The sequence below is a fragment of the Dunckerocampus dactyliophorus genome, chromosome 12 (assembly GCF_027744805.1).
Source record: "Dunckerocampus dactyliophorus isolate RoL2022-P2 chromosome 12, RoL_Ddac_1.1, whole genome shotgun sequence".
Taxonomy (NCBI): Eukaryota; Metazoa; Chordata; class Actinopteri; order Syngnathiformes; family Syngnathidae; genus Dunckerocampus; species Dunckerocampus dactyliophorus.
In genome coordinates, this window is record NC_072830.1 from 8,080,258 (window position 1) to 8,099,061 (window position 18,804).

At 40.3% G+C, this 18,804-nt stretch overlaps 1 long non-coding RNA gene across 1 annotated transcript; it reads right to left on the reverse strand.

Moving 5' to 3' along the window:
* Nucleotides 1–3,582: 3,582 nt before the first annotated feature.
* On the reverse strand, nt 3,583–11,046 carry LOC129191025 (uncharacterized). Its single transcript, XR_008573129.1, has 3 exons — nt 10,703–11,046; nt 5,727–5,805; nt 3,583–5,523 (listed from the first exon to the last, which is right to left on the reverse strand). It is a non-coding gene; the product is annotated as an uncharacterized LOC129191025 (long non-coding RNA).
* Between the last annotated feature and the right edge of the window lie 7,758 nt (nt 11,047–18,804).

Sequence of the window (18,804 nt, forward strand, 5' to 3'; positions counted from 1 at the left end):
ATAAAATTAATATTCTTGTGGTGAGATCTTTCTTGTAATTCTTTGACTCACTCTTGACTCTTAGGAGTTGTTCATTTGTGTCCATCTTTCCGGTTTTCAGGTTTTTCTGTTCAGGCTGCAAGATGGCTTAGTTGCAAATATGTGTTAATATTAAATAGATATTTGCACTGTAGTAATTTATTTGCATAAACCTTGGGTTATGTAAATAAAAACATAATTACATTCAGCTGCAGTTCATAAGCTTGGTTCACTATGGGAACAACACAACAGAAGACATCACAACAACAAAAATGTAATATACCACAATGATATGCCTTTTATACTGTATTCGTTTGCAGGACAATCGCTGCTGTAGTCAACATTTGGGAATGACACAGTGGCAGAGTGAGGTGTCATGGTGGCTTGGTGAGTAAACCCTGGCTAGTCTCTGTGTGTTAAACTGATACAGAGCAGGAGGATCTGTGTTCTGTCAAATCCTATAACAAGCACACATACACACTCCAGCATGCACTGTTCAAACAACTTCTCACCAGCGGAGAGAGTGCAAATTTATCAGGAAGAAGGGAAATAAAGCGAGCGTTATTTTTGCAAGATCATCGCACGACATCTTCAGAGTGTTCCTTCGCCGCGATGGGAACGATGGGAATAGGGATTGTATCGCATCTTTAGCTCTTCTGTCCAAATGTTTTCTTGCGTGTGAAGTAGAGCAAAAATGCCTCTGAAGCTCCTCTGAGCATACAAAGAAACCTAATGCATGACTGCACGATGTTTACATGCGCACCACTTGCTCAACTGGCAGTACTTTTCTAACCTTTTGCAGCAGTTCAGACGCCTTATGGAAGGCAGCTCCAGTGTGCTGAAACCTGAAGTCAGATCACTCTGAATGCATCCGAAATTTGACGGAATATACAGTATACCTCTAAAATTAGCCCTCGTTTATCGCGGTCAGTTGGTTCCGCACCCGACTGCGATGAGTGAATAGCCACCAAGTAGGATTCAGTATTAATAAACTGAATATTTTCATAGTTAGAGAATAGAAAACCTGCTGATGACTTTCTAAACATGTGTTAAAACATTGTTAGAGCCCTGTAGATATGAAATAACACCCCAATAGTGTCTTCTACACTCCTATTATTCTTTCTTTACATCACATTGCGCAGGCTACGAGATCACTGCAAGGACATAACATACGGCCGCCTCCAACATAGCAAGCTACTGAGCTAACTAGTTAGCCTCTCTGCTTTACTTATTCTAAACTTAAGAAAGTGTTTCAAATGGAGTGGGGAATAGAACAAAAAAGGCAAAAACTTACCACTTCCACACAGAATGAGAGGAGAACCTTGTTTTCACTAAATCTCAGGCATGACATCCAATCCGTCCCAGCCACGGCATGTCGGGTCGGCTCTGCTGGCACAGATACGCAGTCGGAACCACGTGACATACCAAACCATAGAAGAAGAAAGAACGCATGTGCATAGGTCCGTCGTCTTCAGTTTTTGTGGAATTTCATGCGCATCATTTTGGGAGCATAAGACAAGAAAATATCAGGAGAATGTCGACTGTGGTGAGTCAGACACTCGAAATATTCAGATATGTTGGCTTGTCGTCAGAACTCACTTTTGGTCATGTGCCGGGGCGGTGACGTCATGGTTTTTAAATTGAAGATGATATATTATCACCCTTATTTCCAACATTTATATTCATTTACATTCAATTTGATGTAGTTACAGTGTTCCCTCGCTCCAGTCTCCTTTGTGCCGTGTCTTGTTGTGGTCATGGCTAGCAAACTAGCTAACCGTATGAGCTGCTTGTTAACCACCAATACTGGAAACAACAAAAGAAACAGATGAAGCTAATCGTGTGCGGTTGCAAGTTTTCTCTCCCACAAAACTCACAATGTGTATGAAACGTTCCGCACCCAAAAGGCGGAGGAAGCCAGCCATGACACAAAACGTTGGACATGCTGAAGGAAGGAGGTTACGCGGCTGTAGCGCACCATTGCGGAATACTGAAAATGAATCCTCGGTTCAAGGAGGAGGACGAGGAGGAGGAAAATACGATGACAGGAGCAATATGTTTTAAAAAAACACTACAGCCGAACGACGCCAGGACGAACGGGCGCAGTCAGAGGAGTGAAATCCGCGTGAGTCATTTAATAATTTGTTGTGTAGGTTAATTGTTAAAATTCAAACAAATTTGAACTTTCAGAGTGTTTAAACTTTGTTTAAAGAGAGAAATGTGAGAAAATGTTATTGCGTGTTTGAGAAAAGTGTATAAAGTGTATGGTGAGGGGTTTTACTGCCTTAAAACATATATGATTTATTGTCTGCTTATTATTATCTACGTTTTATAATAAAAAATATAAAGTTGGCTACTTCGCGGATTTCACTAATTGCAGGCTATTCTGGGAACCTATCCCCCAGTTCAGCCTGGTTCGGCCCTGTGCACGGATCCTTTGGTTGGGGACTTCCGTTTTTTTTATTGGAATTCATACTAAACTCCTGGTAGAGCATGAACAAAAATCATTCTAAATCATCACTAAGCTTCAAAACTTGCTGACTGCTGTCTTTTCTTGCTTTTATTTTTGTCCGATTTTAATGTTAGCTGTCAAATGGTTTATGGTAAGCCTTGGTGTGTAACTTTTGCCTTTTGTGGGTTCACTGGGGGGTTGACATGAGTCACGAATCACACATCGAATTTTCCTGCTATTTCTATGAGCAGGAAAACCAGTATGCCAAAGAAAGAGACCATGACGCCAATTGGTTCTCTGTATCTACAGGATGTTTTTACTCATCATTTGGTCAAAGCACTGCCTTTTGCTTGACCTGTCCACTCGTGTGCCCACTCCTCCGGTGGCAGCAGCCTTCTCCCTGCCTGCCCTTCCAACCTCTCCCTCCCTGCCTCTTAAATCCAAAAGTGCTCCAAAAAAATGAGCCGTTGCATTTAATGTTTTTGCAACAAAAATAGCTCATTCATGTCATACAGGCCTTTGCACAAACCCTGCGTGGTTCTGTCCTTTCCCACAAAACTTTAACCTCCCAAGTGGCAAAGGTTGCAATAGCATAGTTCACTTAGAGAAAGCCGGCTGCTCTCCAAGCCATCATGGGAGGCAAGTTGTATCGTTTGTTGTGTGGCTGTAGATGTGGACTTTTTCCAAATATGTAAAATGCAATGTACAATTCTTATTTATACACCTAATTCAAAATAGACTCCCCACAAGTTGCGACTTGGGCAAACTTAAGGCTGACCTTCCCCTGTTGTTGCACACTTCAGATTTATTAGCTCATTTTGACCCAGGATTACGCCTCCCGAAGAACTAGTCAGCACTGTCGTGCTGTAAATCAGGCCTAACACAGCGTGAGCAGGGCCGCAAAACCAATAGTGTTTAAGGTGAGAGGTCAATGGGAAGGAAGCTCAACATCAGGCTGATCTTTTTCTTCTCAAGAGGCTACCGTTTTTCCACCTATTCAAATGGAAAGTCCACACAAAAAGTGTTGTTGAGATGTATTGTACTGTATGTCCAAATACTGCACAGAATGACAGTACAAATGTCAGTACAAATACAGTAATATACACTTTCTGTATGTGTACAAGGTCTAAGCATGGTAAAAGATTGGGAGATGGATCCGAAAGTCTTGAAAAACATGAATATTTGAATGTCCAGTGGTTGAGGAATCGGTGGATAGATGGGTTGGTAGGTGGGGTGATATGGAAACCATAAAACTTTGGTGTACGTTTGTGATTGAGGAAAGGAAAAACTTTGACAACTGATGCAGTGAACAGCTCAGTCAAAGGAAAACAATTTGAATTGAACCAAAACTCAGTGTGGGCACTGTGGCAACGGAGGTAATGAATAACTGCCACTTAGCAAGAAACCTCAAACAGAACCAAGACTCTGTGTGGTGCACGTTAGTGACTGAGGCAAGGAAAACCTCCCACTAAGGAAGAAATCACAAACTGGACAGAAACTTAGTGTGGGGACTTTGGCAACTGATGCAGGGAAGAAACCTTGAACAGAACCGGGACTCAACATGGCCACTAGAGGTGACTGAGGCAAGGAAAAAAGTACTTCTAAACAAAAAAAACCTTCGAGAAAATGGATTGGTGACAGAGGCAAGGAATAACGGTTATTAACTCATTCAATCCCGGCCATTTTTCGAAAGGCAGCCCCATTAGCGGCCACTTTAGACAATTTTGACTGCTCTTTCAAGGCACACAGAATATTGTGTTCTATGGCGATATAAACATGGAACCTACCGATAGAAAGATTGTACTCCGGTCTTTCATCAGAAAAATAAGTTTCTACCTTTTTCCGTTCTCTAGTAATCAGCAGTAGAACATAGGTAAGTTTCAGGAATATCGGTTGCCGTCTACAAAAGGGAAAAAAACGCTGCTCCTGGTTGAATCAGATGGTACCGAGTCATCGGATGAGTCCGCATAGAGGTCCATCTCAATATTATTATCTTGGGCGTTGAACTGACCCACGGCAGGCTCCGAAGAAAATACGCGACGAACTCTGCGTGCTTTGTGGAAAGTGTGGCGACATGAGGCTCGATGTTGTGCTTCTTCTGCAACACTCACCAGAGCGTCATACACTCTTTTGTTTTTATTCGTCTGTCCTTCAAGGATGTTTCCAAAGCCTTTTTTTTGTCCATTTTTGCTCGGCCTCCACGCTACACTCCTTAACGCTCTCCCAATTCCTCTTCCTGTCATGTGTGTTTCTTATTCCTCTCACGAACCCTGCCGAGCTTTTATCACATGCACTTCTGCCACCTACTGTCCGTTTTTATGAAATTAAAAATGCTTTCAAGCCTAATCCATTTGTAAGGAGTTGCATCAGCATCAGGAGTTGCACCACCACCTTTAGCCTCTCGCACAAAAACACGTAAGAAACGTATAAATACATTGTTGGGATCAGGCGTTTGGGTTTGTAAAAACGTATAACTACGATTTTGGTGTTGAAGGAGTTAAGAAAGAAATGTCAACCAGAATCAAGACCGTGTGGGCATTTGCCAACGGAGGCTAAGAAGAACACAACCAGTGATCGTTGTGGGGCTGAGATTGAGAGAAGGGGGTGGAGGGTAGACAGAGAAACAGGACAGTAGTATTGCTATGATGATAGCAATAATGATGATGATGTTTTTAGCATTAAGACTACTAGTCTCTTGTATGTAATATTGTTACTAACAGAACAGATGACTTGTTCTCCTACTTCAACCTTCTATGTTGTGTGTGTGTGTGTGTGTTTGTGTGTGTTTAACCCCAACAGCGGGGAGAAAAAGAAACGTTCTTTTGACTAACACTGATTGGAAGCAGATGTTGGCAAAAGCCGAGCTAGAAAAGAAAATGTTTCGGAAAATTCTCAGGGCTCAGCCTTCCCTTTTTCTGGGCCCTGGCCCAGGCAGCCAATGGCAGCTCAGCAACAGCCGGACTCAGGGGTGAAAGCAGCACTCCTACTGGATGGAGACGCAGACGTGGGCGTTTGGAGCAGATGCCCTGGGAAAGTTTCTGCATCCCAGTTGACTGAGAGTAGAAAAGAAAAGCAAGACCATTTTCTCGTTGAACTGGAAAGTTACCAGCATGTGTTGAAATGCAGTTGAAGCCCTCCTACTCCTTTTCCTTCAATGCAAGTGCACTTGTGAATGTCACAGATACGATGCAATGCTTAAGGATTCAATAAGAAAAGAAAGTCCACAGACATTTACAATGCGTGAAAGCTTCCACACCTTTGCCATCTGGTATTCCACCTTTTCATTTTCTTCCTCCTGCGCCATCTCTCGTCTCCTCTGTCACACTCCAGTTCACCTGCAAACAAAGACCCATCTTAGTCTTCCATTGTAGAAGCAAATCAATCATCTTTCCTAATGGAAACTCCGCATTAGCCTGCGAAGACACTCCATTTCCGCCTCGGAATGCCGGGGTCGCCTGGTTACCTGAGCTCCAGCCAGCCCGTGCGGACCCGGAGCCCGGCAGCCACTCTCGAGGTGATGGCGGCAGGTCTAGGGGTTAGCGGTGGGGGTGGATGGTGTTTAAACTCGGGATGCGACAGTGGCAATAAAAATGCAAATTAGCCGGCAAAGCAGGGGACTGCCCCTGATGTGCCCTTCATAAAAGGGGATAATACAGTTGCTACACCTGCCAAGACGAGGGGGTCAACAACACAATGCAATGAATGATGAAAGAAAGAGGCACAGAGTGTGTGACCAAGTATGATACCGTAGAAGTAGTGAAGTGGATTTATTTCCCAGTATATTTTTCGTACCACACTGCTGTTTCTCAAGGAAAAACGATTGGCACCAGTTGGTTGACTTGCGATCCTTACCACTAAAAAGGCAGCTGCTCGGCTCCCGCTAACATTGCTAGCTCAGCAGACGGATAACAGTTTCCAAATAAAGTCTTCTTTGCAGTTCAATTTCAGAGTCTTTAGCTGAAGCACTGTAAAACTAAACATACAGAAAAACAATATGTCAAAATTCGATTTACACAGGATATGAAATGATAAAATAAGGACATGGAACAAAAGAAATGTGTTCAAACAAATGCGCTAGCTCAAAGCTGGTTTGTTTAGATTAGATACATGCTAGTGATTATCATTACCGATTTCTTTGGGCAACTTCAAACGCCTCCAATATGATGTACATCCCATTTTAGCATTTAGTTGATGTACAAAACACACATAACACAACATATGACATAGCACAACACACTTACAGGCAAACATTTCCTCAGGCTCCACAACAGAAACTAGCACATTGTACTGTGCAATAGCAAGTGACCACTTCCTGACTGCAGAAACACCTTCTGTAGGGCCCTATGAAATACCTTTTTTTTTTTTCCAAATTCTGGTTATTCTATTTTAATTTTTTAGAATTTCGTTACTCCGTTATATATTCCATTCCCTTATTTCTACCTGCATAGAGTGTGTGCTTTTTGGATGAGTGAATAAAATGTCAGTTAATGAAATGCAAAAATCTTTAGACTTATTGATGCAATACATCAATGGAGAATTTTGTTCAGTCATTGAGAAATGGATGTAGCTTGGCTAACCTTTGCAATGGGATGTCAGCCTCTGCACACATTGCTACAACATCTTCAACAAACTGTAACGGCCGTGTGCGTGCGTGATGAAGGAAGATGTAGCCACAGATGCAATTCCAACTGCAAATGTGAGATTTTTTTAATGATATTTTGTTGACATAGTTAAACAAAGGGCAAACGGTCATCTTATTTTGAAGGCCGGAAGTGTGTTCTTGTGTTGCGTGTGTGTTGAGAATGTCTGTTTACGGCTCAGACGAGCTGAGTGCAAAAATAAACTTCTTCGTCGTCATCAGGCAGTGTAAAACGCTTCCTACATAAAGCAGCAAAACACAACGCGGTGAAAATATACTCATCCAGCCCGAGTCGCACGCACACAACCGCACGAGCATGCTAAACTAAGCTAGTCCCGCTAGCTTCCATTCAAGCTACGTAAGAGGAGGTTCCGCCAACTTTCGCCAGTGTTTTTTGTCATTTCATCGTTTATGTCGGGAGGGGACGGTTTAGTGTTTGTCATGACATTGAGCCATCCGTCGGGGAAATACTCCCCCACACGAACGTTCCTTCTCCTCACGATGACAACATTCATTCACATTATGTTGATTTCCGCGGGATTCTGCGTTAAACAGTAAATTCCGTTTTCATCAGCCAATTCCACGATTCCGTCAGCAATTCCGTGGAATCATAGGGCCCTACTTTAGGACAAACATGCACACTTGCAAATGAGACTCAAAAACAGAAACAAGACAATACATTCGGCAACACAGCAGCCATTGGTGCCAAACTGTAGCACTGTGGTATTCTTTTTGAAGTGGGATCTATAAAGTATCCCTAGAGTATCTATCTATTAGAACATGTGAGTGTTTGCATTACTGGCACTGCAAGTATGTAAAGCACAAGTCAAAGTATCTATCAGCTTTGTTTGTTCCATCACTTTGAAATCCATGAGAAAGGGTCACGTTGGACCCAACCATGCAGGACATTAAGATGAGCATGTGGCTCTCACGGCCATGGGGGACGCATCCATCATATTTCAGTGCGTTTCTCCATGGAAGTTTTGTGCGTCACGGATTCTTTGCAAGACAGCGAGGTTATATTTAGCTCCGTTTCATCCTTATCAAAGTCTCTTAGAGGTTAAATCCAAAGCTGTCTTTCAGCATATGCATAGAAGGTAGGCGTAGACAGGAATGAACTTTATATGAAGACGAATGGATGTGTGGATAAATATAGGATTGGTAGAATGGACGGATGTAAGGTTACTCGAGTCCATTTTATTTCTATTGGGCCAATTCTCAGCCAACGGGTTCTCCCTCTAAGGAAGAAACCGAGACTCAGTGTGGGATGGAGGCAAGGAAGAACCCCTATGGAAGAAAGGTCTACTAGAAACTTTTTGTAATTTTATGTATTTATTTATTCATTTTAATTTTATTTTTTAGAAATAGAGAAGTTTGGAAACTAGAAACCTTTCATGATGAAGGCAGTAAAAAAAAACTCAATGTAAGGAACAAACAAGCGGAAGTGAGATCCACTGTGGGCACTTTGGCGACGGAGGCAAGGAATGACTCCTTGTAAGGAAGAACTTTTTACATTTTTTAATTATCTGTTTAATTTTACTTATTTTATGATGTTTTTTTCCCGAGAAATAGAAAAGAAGAAACTAGAAAATAGAAACTTTAACATCACAGGCAATTAAAAAAAGGGAAGAACAACGGACAAACCAAGACTAACTGTGGGCACTTTGGCGACACAGGCAAGGAAAAACTCCCCCTAAGGAAGAAACCTCAAACAGAACTAAGACTTAGTGTGGGCCATTTGGTGATGGAGGTAAGGAGAAAGTTTCCACCAGAAACTTTTAAAATATTTATTTATATTTTTAGGATTTATTTTTTTCGAAATAGAAAAATAGAAAATAACAACTTTAACCACGGAGTAAACTCTCAAAAATCCCAACTCAGGAAAAATAAGGAACACAACCAAGACTCACCGTGAGCTCACGGGCGACATAGGCAAGTAAAAACTCCCTCTAAGGAGAAATTTTAACGACAGAGGCAATGAAAAGCCAAATCTAAAGAAGAAGCAACGAACATAATCGAGAGTCATTGTGGGCACTTTGGCGACGGAGGCAAGGAAAAACTCCCTCAAACGACTAAACCTTGAACAGAAACGAGAGTGTGGCTACTTTGGCGACAAAGGCAAGGAAAAACTCAGTCTAAGGAAGAAACATAATTAAGAGCTCGTGTGGGCACTTTGGCGATGGAGGCAAGGAAACCCCCTTGAAGGACTAAACCTTCACCGGAAATGAGACTCAGTGTGGCTACTTTGGCGACAACAGCAAGGAAAAACTGCATTTAAGGATGAAACATTGGACATAATTAAGACCTAGTGTGGGCACTTTGGCGATGGAGGCAAGGAAAAACTCCCTCAAACGACTAAACCTTGAACAGAAACGAGAGTGTGGCTACTTTGACCACAAACGCAAGGAAAAACTCAGTCTAAGAAGAAACATAATTAAGAGCTCGTGTGGGCACTTTGGTGATGGAGGCAAGGAAACCCCCTTGAAGGACTAAACCTTCACCGGAAAAGAGACTCAGTGTGGCTACTTTGGCGACAACAGCAAGGAAAAACTGCATTTAAGGATGAAACATTGGACATAATTAAGACCTAGTGTGGGCACTTTGGCGATGGAGGCAAGGAAAAACTCCCTCAAACGACTAAACCTTGAACAGAAACGAGAGTGTGGCTACTTTGGTGACAACAGCAAGGAAAAACTGCATTTAAGGATGAAACATTGGACATAATTAAGACCTAGTGTGGGCACTTTGGCGATGGAGGCAAGGAAAAAATCCCTCAAATGACTAAACCTTGAACAGAAACGAGAGTGTGGCTACTTTAACCACAAACGCAAGGAAAAACTCAGTCTAAGAAGAAACATAATTAAGAGCTCGTGTGGGCACTTTGGCGATGGAGGCAAGGAAACCCCCTTGAAGGACTAAACCTTCACCGGAAAAGAGACTCAGTGTGGCTACTTTGGCGACAACAGCAAGGAAAAACTGCATTTAAGGATGAAACATTGGACATAATTAAGACCTAGTGTGGGCACTTTGGCGATGGAGGCAAGGAAAAACTCCCTCAAACGACTAAACCTTGAACAGAAACGAGAGTGTGGCTACTTTGACCACAAACGCAAGGAAAAACTCAGTCTAAGAAGAAACATAATTAAGAGCTCGTGTGGGCACTTTGGTGATGGAGGCAAGGAAACCCCCTTGAAGGACTAAACCTTCACCGGAAAAGAGACTCAGTGTGGCTACTTTGGCGACAACAGCAAGGAAAAACTGCATTTAAGGATGAAACATTGGACATAATTAAGACCTAGTGTGGGCACTTTGGCGATGGAGGCAAGGAAAAACTCCCTCAAACGACTAAACCTTGAACAGAAACGAGAGTGTGGCTACTTTGGCGACAAAGGCAAGGAAAAACTCAATCATTGAATCATTGAATCATTGAACAAAATTAAGACCTACCGAAGGAGGCAAGAAAAACCGCACAACTAAACAAATGGTGACAATATATTCATATTTTTGTCATATTTGATCTGTTTTAAAGTCAGTCAGTCTTTCTGTGGGTGTGACCTTGTGTGTGCGTGATGCCCACCACGCCTCATACTTACAAGAAAGCGCATGTTGAAGCCTTGTGCAAGAGTCGTCTCACCCGCAGTGTTGAAATCATCAACTTTCCGTGTCCTTGGCCCCATGAAGACTTGATCCGAGGCAATGGAACACAATGAGCACAACACAAGTAGTGTTAAATACTGTTGTGATCTCGACAACATGATGACTAACAATCACAGGCACAGGCTTCATTCGTGTGTCCGTTCCTTCTTTACACTCCCACGCAGGCAACATGTCCAAAAATACATATTACATGAAGGCTCGCTGCTGGTATTTCCCCCACTTTAAAAGACTTTCTTTTTTTTTTAAAAAAAAGGATGATTTCTTGTCTTGCTCAGCAATGTTGAGACGACATGCAGGAGACAGATTTGGACAAATATTTAGCTTTGAGCTCTGACAAATGGGAGGGGAACTGCGAGCTGGATAGGAGAAGGTGAAGGTGCAGAATTCATCTGTCCACTTTTTCAACCTGCTGTCTGTGACATTTCTCCGTTTTTTACTTTTGTGTCTGCAGACTTCCTCTTTGCATCTGGTGTATTTCGCTTTTAAAAGAGCGGCGACGTGGTTTAGAGTGAGGGACACGAGCGGGTGGGAACCTGCAGAACTATGTTGGCGTCATTGTGATTGCATGTGAAATAATTTATAAAGTATTTTCTTTTGGTTTCACACCGAGTGCACCAAGTATACTATGGCGTGAAAAAGTGTTTTCCCACTTCCTGATTTCTTATTTTTTGGCATGTTTGTCACTCTTAACTGTTTCAGATCATCAAACAAATTTAAATATTAGCCAATGACAACACAACTGAACACAAAATGCCGTTTTTAAATGATACCTCTTATTATTAAGGGAGACAAAATCCCTTAACTGAGATTAACTGAGATCTATCAGTGTGGAAAAGGTTACAAAGCCATTTCTAAAGCTTTGGGACTCCAGCAAACCACAGTGAGAGCCATTATCCACAAATAGCCAAAACATGGATCACAGGTGAACAATCCCAGGAGTGGCCAGCCAACCAAAATGACCCCAAGAGCGCAGCGACGACTCATCCAAGAGGTCACAAAAGACCCCACAACAACATTCAAAGAACTGCAGGCCTCACTTGCCTCAGTTAAGGTCAGTGTTCATAACTCCACCATAAGAAAGACACTGGACAAAAACGGCCTGCATGGCAGAGTTCCAAGACAAAAACCACTGCTGAACAAAAAGAACATTAAGGCTTGTCTCAATTTTATCAGAAAACATCTTGACGATCCTCAAGACCTTTGAGAAAATACTCTGTGGTCTGACGAAACAAAAGTTTAACTCTTTGGAAGGTGTGTGTCCCATTACATCTGGCGCATTTCAGAAAAAGAACATCATACCAACAGTAAAATATGGTGGTGGCAGGATGATGGTCTGGGGCTGTTTGGCCAGAAGACCTGGACCTGGAAGACTTGCTGTGATAAATGGAAGCATGAATTCTGCTGAAGGAGAATGTCCGGCCATCTGTTGGTGACTTCAAGCTGAAACCAACTTAGGTTCTGCAGCAGGACAATGATCCAAAACACACCAGCAAGTCCACCTCTGAATGGCTGAAGAAAAACAAAATGAAGACTTTGGAGTGGCCTAGTCAAAGTCCTGACCTGAATCCTATTGAGATGCTGTGGCATGAACTTAAAAAGGCGCTTCATGCTGGAAAACCCTCCAGTGTGGCTGAATGACAACAATTCTGCAAAGTTGAGTTGGACAACATTCCTCCTGCGCTGTAAGAGACTCATTGCAAGTTATCACAAATGCTTGATTGCAGTTGTTGCTGGTAAGGGTGGCCCAACCAGTTATTAGGTTTAGGGGGCAATCACTTTTTCACACAGGGCCATGTAGCTTTGGATTGTTATTCCCCCTTAATAATAAAATGTTTCATTCAAAAGCAGCATTTAGTGCTCAATTCTGTTGTCTCTGACTAATATTGATATGTTTTTGCAGAGATGAAACATTTAAGTGTGACAAACATGCAAAACAATAAGAAATCAGGAAGTGAACACTTACCCACCATTAGCATCATTTGTTTGAGGAAAATAAAATAATTCCTAACTTTGATGACACGCTTGTGCTTGGGAGGCCATTCTCTTCACATTAAGTCGAACCACAGCGGACGTTGAACATTCCGTTATTCTTCTTTTATCATTCATGTTGTCGGCTTAGCCATATTGCACCGAGCAGCCAGGACAGAGATGTGCGCGTACCGCTTTGCTACGTCACACAACTGCAAGCTTCATTTGTGGTTTTATGGTAATCACAGCAAACTTCTCCGATTTTGCTTTCTTAGTGGTGTCACAAAAATCCTTAAGTTTTCCGAGATATAACAGCGCTTTCTTTTGTAATTTTGCCCATCATCCACAATCGTCTTTCCCTTTTCTGTGCATTTTTGGCTTATTGCCACAACCTTCTACACTCCAGTATACGTGCAAGCCATGATTTCATGAGACTAGCGAGGCGTTGCGCTACTCCGCCAGAAAAATATAGTTCTTCGTGTTAGCTGCTACAATAACAATATCGCTGTAGCTTGGTTAATATACAGGTCAGCTATGTAAATGGAACACTGTTGGCGCTTTTTTGACAGGTTTTATTTTAGGGCTGTATGGTCGAAATAGGCGTGTCCCATGACGTGCATTGTTAGCTCCCTCATGCTAACTTGTTTTCTCTCTTTACAACACACACAAAAGGGAAAGAAATATGTGTTGATGTTTCACATAAGGATTGTGGATGATGGGCAAAATGTCAAAAAAAAAGTGCAAGTCCCAAGAATTGTCTGATTTTTGAAACTTTTTTGACAAAGCAACATTTTTCCACAAAATTTCAGACAACTTCCGAATTGTAGAACCTCCTATATTAACAATAACATTTGCATATTATATTATTATACATAAAGTTTAATAATTTCTTTGCAAATGACATCTAATTTTACTCAAATGCAAAATATACAGGTATATAGTAATTATACACACACACACACACAAAATAAAAAAGTCTTTGTTGCATTTAAGTACATTTTGATGGCATTAGCAAATACATTACAGTTGATATCTACATATAATTTTATATACTTCATATCAAGTTCAAGTTCAAGAGAGTTTTATTGTCATGTGCATAGTACAACAGCAGTTATACCATGCAATGAAAATCTTATTCTGTTCATTCTCCCAAGAAAAGAAGATATACGATTATATATAATTTCATATTATATAGAATATTAATATAAAATTTAATTTATATGTATTTAAATATTCGTATTACATTTTTTATTGTATGTATTAGCTAAATTTACTTTAATGCAAAACTGGCTGTTTTTGTTTATTAACCAACATCGCTTGGAAACTTACAACAAAGTATTAGGGCCACATTAAAAAAATACAAATAAATTGGAGATTTCGAGAATAAAGGAAGGCGGAAGCGAGAAGGACTCAATTGCTCTGTTTTGCTGCCACGTTATAAATAAAAGCTTGCCGGAAGAAAAGGGAAAGTTTCCGTCCTTCCTGAGCAACTATGCTCTGTTTTCCCTCTTGACACGTATGACACCATGACCCCTAATATGACCACTTTATTCACGTAAATGTATGACTTTATTCTCATAATACAGTATCACGACTTCTTTCTCGCTATATTACGACTTTTCTCATAAATTTACGACTGACAAAATCGGATTTTTCAAGAACAAAGTCATGAATTTACGGGAATAAAGTAGTAAATTTACGAGAATAAAGTCATAATATGAGAATAAAGTCGTAAATTTACGAGAATAAAGTCATAATATGAGAATAAAGTAGTAAATTTACGAGAATAGAGTCATAATATGAGAATAAAGTAGTAAATTTACGAGAATAAAGTCGTAAATTCACGGGAATAAATAATAAATATCACCAGAATAAAGTCGGAAATTTACAACTTTATTCTCGTAAATAAAGTCGTGAATAAAGACGTAAATTTACGACTTTATTAACATGTTACGACTTTATTCTCGTAAATAAAGTCGTGAATAAAGACGTAAATGTACGACTTTATTCTCGTAAATAAAGTCGTGAATAAAGACGTAAATGTACGACTTTATTCTCGTAAATAAAGTCGTGAATAAAGTCGTAAATGTACGACTTTATTAACATGTTACGACTTTATTCTCGTAAATAAAGTCGTGAATAAAGACGTAAATGTACGACTTTATTCTCGTAAATAAAGTCGTGAATAAAGTCGTAAATGTACGACTTTATTAACATGTTACGACTTTTTTCTCATAAATGTACTTTATTTTTTTTATGTGGCCCTAATACTCGTACAAGCAACTTTTGCTATCCACAAACCTTTTGGATAAAAGGCTTTGTATAACTACATAATGTACATGCATGCATGCATCACAAGACGGACACACACAACAACAAGGTGTTTGTTCACATATATTTTATAACATTTTTGAAGTACATTATTAGAAATAGAGGCTACAGTTTATAAAACCTTTCCAGCAGAAATCATTGATGGGCCAGCATCAGCCTTTTTTTTTCCTCAAGCAGACAGATCTATCTATTCTTTTTTGTTTTTTTTAAAGAATAAAAAAATACAATAAAACAAACCTTAAAAAAAAACAAAAATCGCTACATTGCTGAATCCTGTGCTACCTTTTTAATATCCCATGAAAGCACCAGCTGTCTGCAAATCTAATTTTTTTCTTCTTATAAAATATAAATTATTGAAAAAATATTCAAATGTTTGTGAACTAAATACAATAAAAAAGGATCTCATACAAAACAGAAATACATAGACACTATAAAAAGAACAACAAAGAACAACAAAAAAGGTTTTCCTTCTGAATCCTTTTTTTTTTCCGGAGATATGCATATGCCACCAACTCGGGTAAGTATACACTTGGCCAGCTAAGACATACAGTAGATTGGAATGTGTGACGCAGAAGGTCCCTCTGCACTCAAAAAAAAAAAGAAAAAAAAAAGAAAAAAGTTCCTCTTTTTAAAAGACAAACTGGAAAAAAACAGTGTTTTAAAAAATCATAAAGAACAGTGTAGCTGATTGCGAATGAAAGAGTTGAAGGAGGTGTGAGTCAGTGCTAGATAATGATGAGCTTCCCAATTTAACATCAATTTAAAGTCAGTGGGAAACCCCAACAAGCTAAATACATTACTCTTTGTGCTGCTCCGTTATAAAAAAAATAATTAAAAAAAAAACCTGTGAGAGAATTCTGCTCGGTCGATACACATGGCGCAACGTCCAAAGACCTCACAAGGCTTTTGGTTATTATTCCGGCTTTGTCGGCTTGCTTATTTGCGCCTAAGCCGGGTCTCAATGAAGCATCATGAAACACAATCTGTACAAATAGACATCTCTTTCAAAAAAAAAAAAAAAAAAAGCTATTTTCATCAATATGGGTAACATTCAGCTACTGTAAACAATAACATTTGTATTTTAGAAGAGGATGCTCAACTTTGGCATTTCCCATAAAGCCAGTGTGCAGCCACAGTTCCCACTGCTGCCCCTTTCACACAGGCAGTCAACATGCATGGATGGAACCATTAACACGCCATCACCTCCATCGTCTCACTCTGACCTCACCAGCCTCCGCTAATTTCCTGAGCACGCTGGTGCCAGAATTTAGTGGGATTTCTTACACAAGGTAACGCACGGTACTTGACATTTTTAGAGCTAAACTTGATGATGTATTCCGGGACAGAAACGCGGGTGAAGCAATTGAGTCGTTTTTTCAATGAAAGTAATTTGGGCAAAATGGAGTGTAATACTTGGCTGCGACCAGCAGAGGCACTGTTGGGTCAATCTGAGCTAGCATGCCGGGGGCATCCAAACTTTTCCCAGCGAGGGCCAAATCCGGTGAAATCAAAGGATACGGGGGCCGCTGTTATATTTGACATTTTGTAAACAACCCACGTAGCTATGGCAACAAGTTCTATACATGTCAACACAAAACAGCCTGCAGCTCAGCTTTACATTTGTACTTTTTCTGCTTGTTTTTCCATTTTGGTTGATGTTTTTCAATTTTACATATATTTCAACTATGTTCTGTCATTTTTTTCATAAGACTGTGACTATTTTGATTTTGTTCTTGTAATATCACCACTTTTTCCCCAACCTAATTTTCCAAAAGTTGCAACTTTATTCTGAAAACTAGAAAACAATTTCAGTCGAAATTTTGAATGGGCCTGCCCCTGCAATTACAGCACAGGGGTTCTATGCACGGTTTATGCACGTGTCCCGCCAAGGATTCTGCTACGCATGTGCAATACACGTCATCCCCCCCACTCCCAAAAAACGTTAAGATTTGGATAAATTAGAAGTGTAACCCAAACACACAACCTTCTGACTGGGAGTCGAGAACAATTAACAGTCGGCCAAAAGCCCAGACTGTCACCTGCATGTTCAGCGCAGCTCTTACATGTGGTTGTTGCCCCGGAATAAACTTTATTTTGGCAATTACTTCGCCACGGTTGCACAAAATGTTGCACACTATAAATAGCACACGACTCATGACAACACCGCTCCGATGATGCGACATATGCAGGGCTTCTGTGCACGGTTCATCCGGGATCAGTTGCGGCAGAAGAAGATGTAATTATAATAAATAAAGAACAAATTTGGAATAATAAGATGGGCTGCTGCGCTTTGCTTTCGCAGGCCACAATTGCTGCGGAAATTATTGTGAAAATGTATTTTTTTCTTATAGTGTTACAACATTTTTTTGTTGGAATGGCTTTATTCTAATGTTTCTGCTTTAGTCTCGTCAAATTAACGTTCTTTTTTTTTATTTTTACCTCCACCAAGCGCAGCACGGGGTTACGTTTTTGCCTGCGTTTGTTTGTCTGTGTTCAAAATAACTTGAAAAGTTCTGAAAGGATTTGAATGAAATTTTCAGGAATTGTGGGAAATGCGATATGGAAGAACTGATTGCAATTTGGGGGTGATCCGGATCCAGACATCTTTTTCAAAGGATTCTTTAACATTGAGAGATATGATACCATTTTTGGCATTTGTGCGTGGAACGCCACAAAAAATGGTCAGAGCACATGGAAAAAAAGATACAGGACAAGTTTCCAACAGGTTCTAAAAGTATAAAAGACTGATCCAAAACAAGTTGGTGGAGGTCTGCGCTCTGAGTGCTTCTCTACTTCTCCTTTTTGTTAGTTTTCTTGTTTAATTTTATTGTATAAGCCTATGGTATTCTGTGATGTATTCCAATGTAACCAGCATGCATGTTCAAATAAATTAAAGCATTACCGATAAAAAAAAAACCCAAAAAACAAAACAGTGGCGGGCTGCAAATGGCACCCGGGCCACACCCCTGCAGTACGCGGTCTAAATAAGTCATAAAGTTGGACGCTATGGTTCAGCGCCATCATTCTGGTCAAAACAACATGGAAAGCGCAGCTCAGAACATTCAAAATGTAAAAAAAAATGAATTAACAATGAATCAATGAATGCAGTCCATCAAAGAAATATCATCAAACGTCCATCCGCTACCGACATGACGTCAACTAATGATAACAGAGTAGACGTTCATTTAGAACAACAAATGTGAATTACATTTTTTCTAATGTGTGCTTGCTTGATTATTAATAAAATGTCTTATATCCCATTTTGATGGTCGCAAGTTTGGGAATAAAGGGGAACCTCCGTTTTCGACAAATATCATGGCTGTAAATATGCCTCGGTTTTCATATGCCGGCTCGGTTGTCTCAGCGCCCAAACAAAGCGTCCACACGCTGGTGACTGAAGAACGGACAGTGGTTCGTTTACAGTTAGGACACTGGAGACAGACTCCAGCCAGGGAAATCCTTTGCTCATTTTTATTACGCGTGTGTGGGTGGTTTGGAATGATGAACAACTCCGTGTCGCTCTCCTTTCAAGCAATGCGCTGATTCAAGTGCATCACGTATTTCTGAGTGTTCGAGGAATCTTTTTTTTTTTTTTGGAACTTTTGGAACAGGTTCATGACTAAAGGAAATAAAACGCAAAAATCCACTGCAAAAACTGAAATCAAGGTGATTTTCCACTAACAAGATCTTACTGTTAATATGCTAGACCAATTTGCAATATATTACTTATATTTAGCCA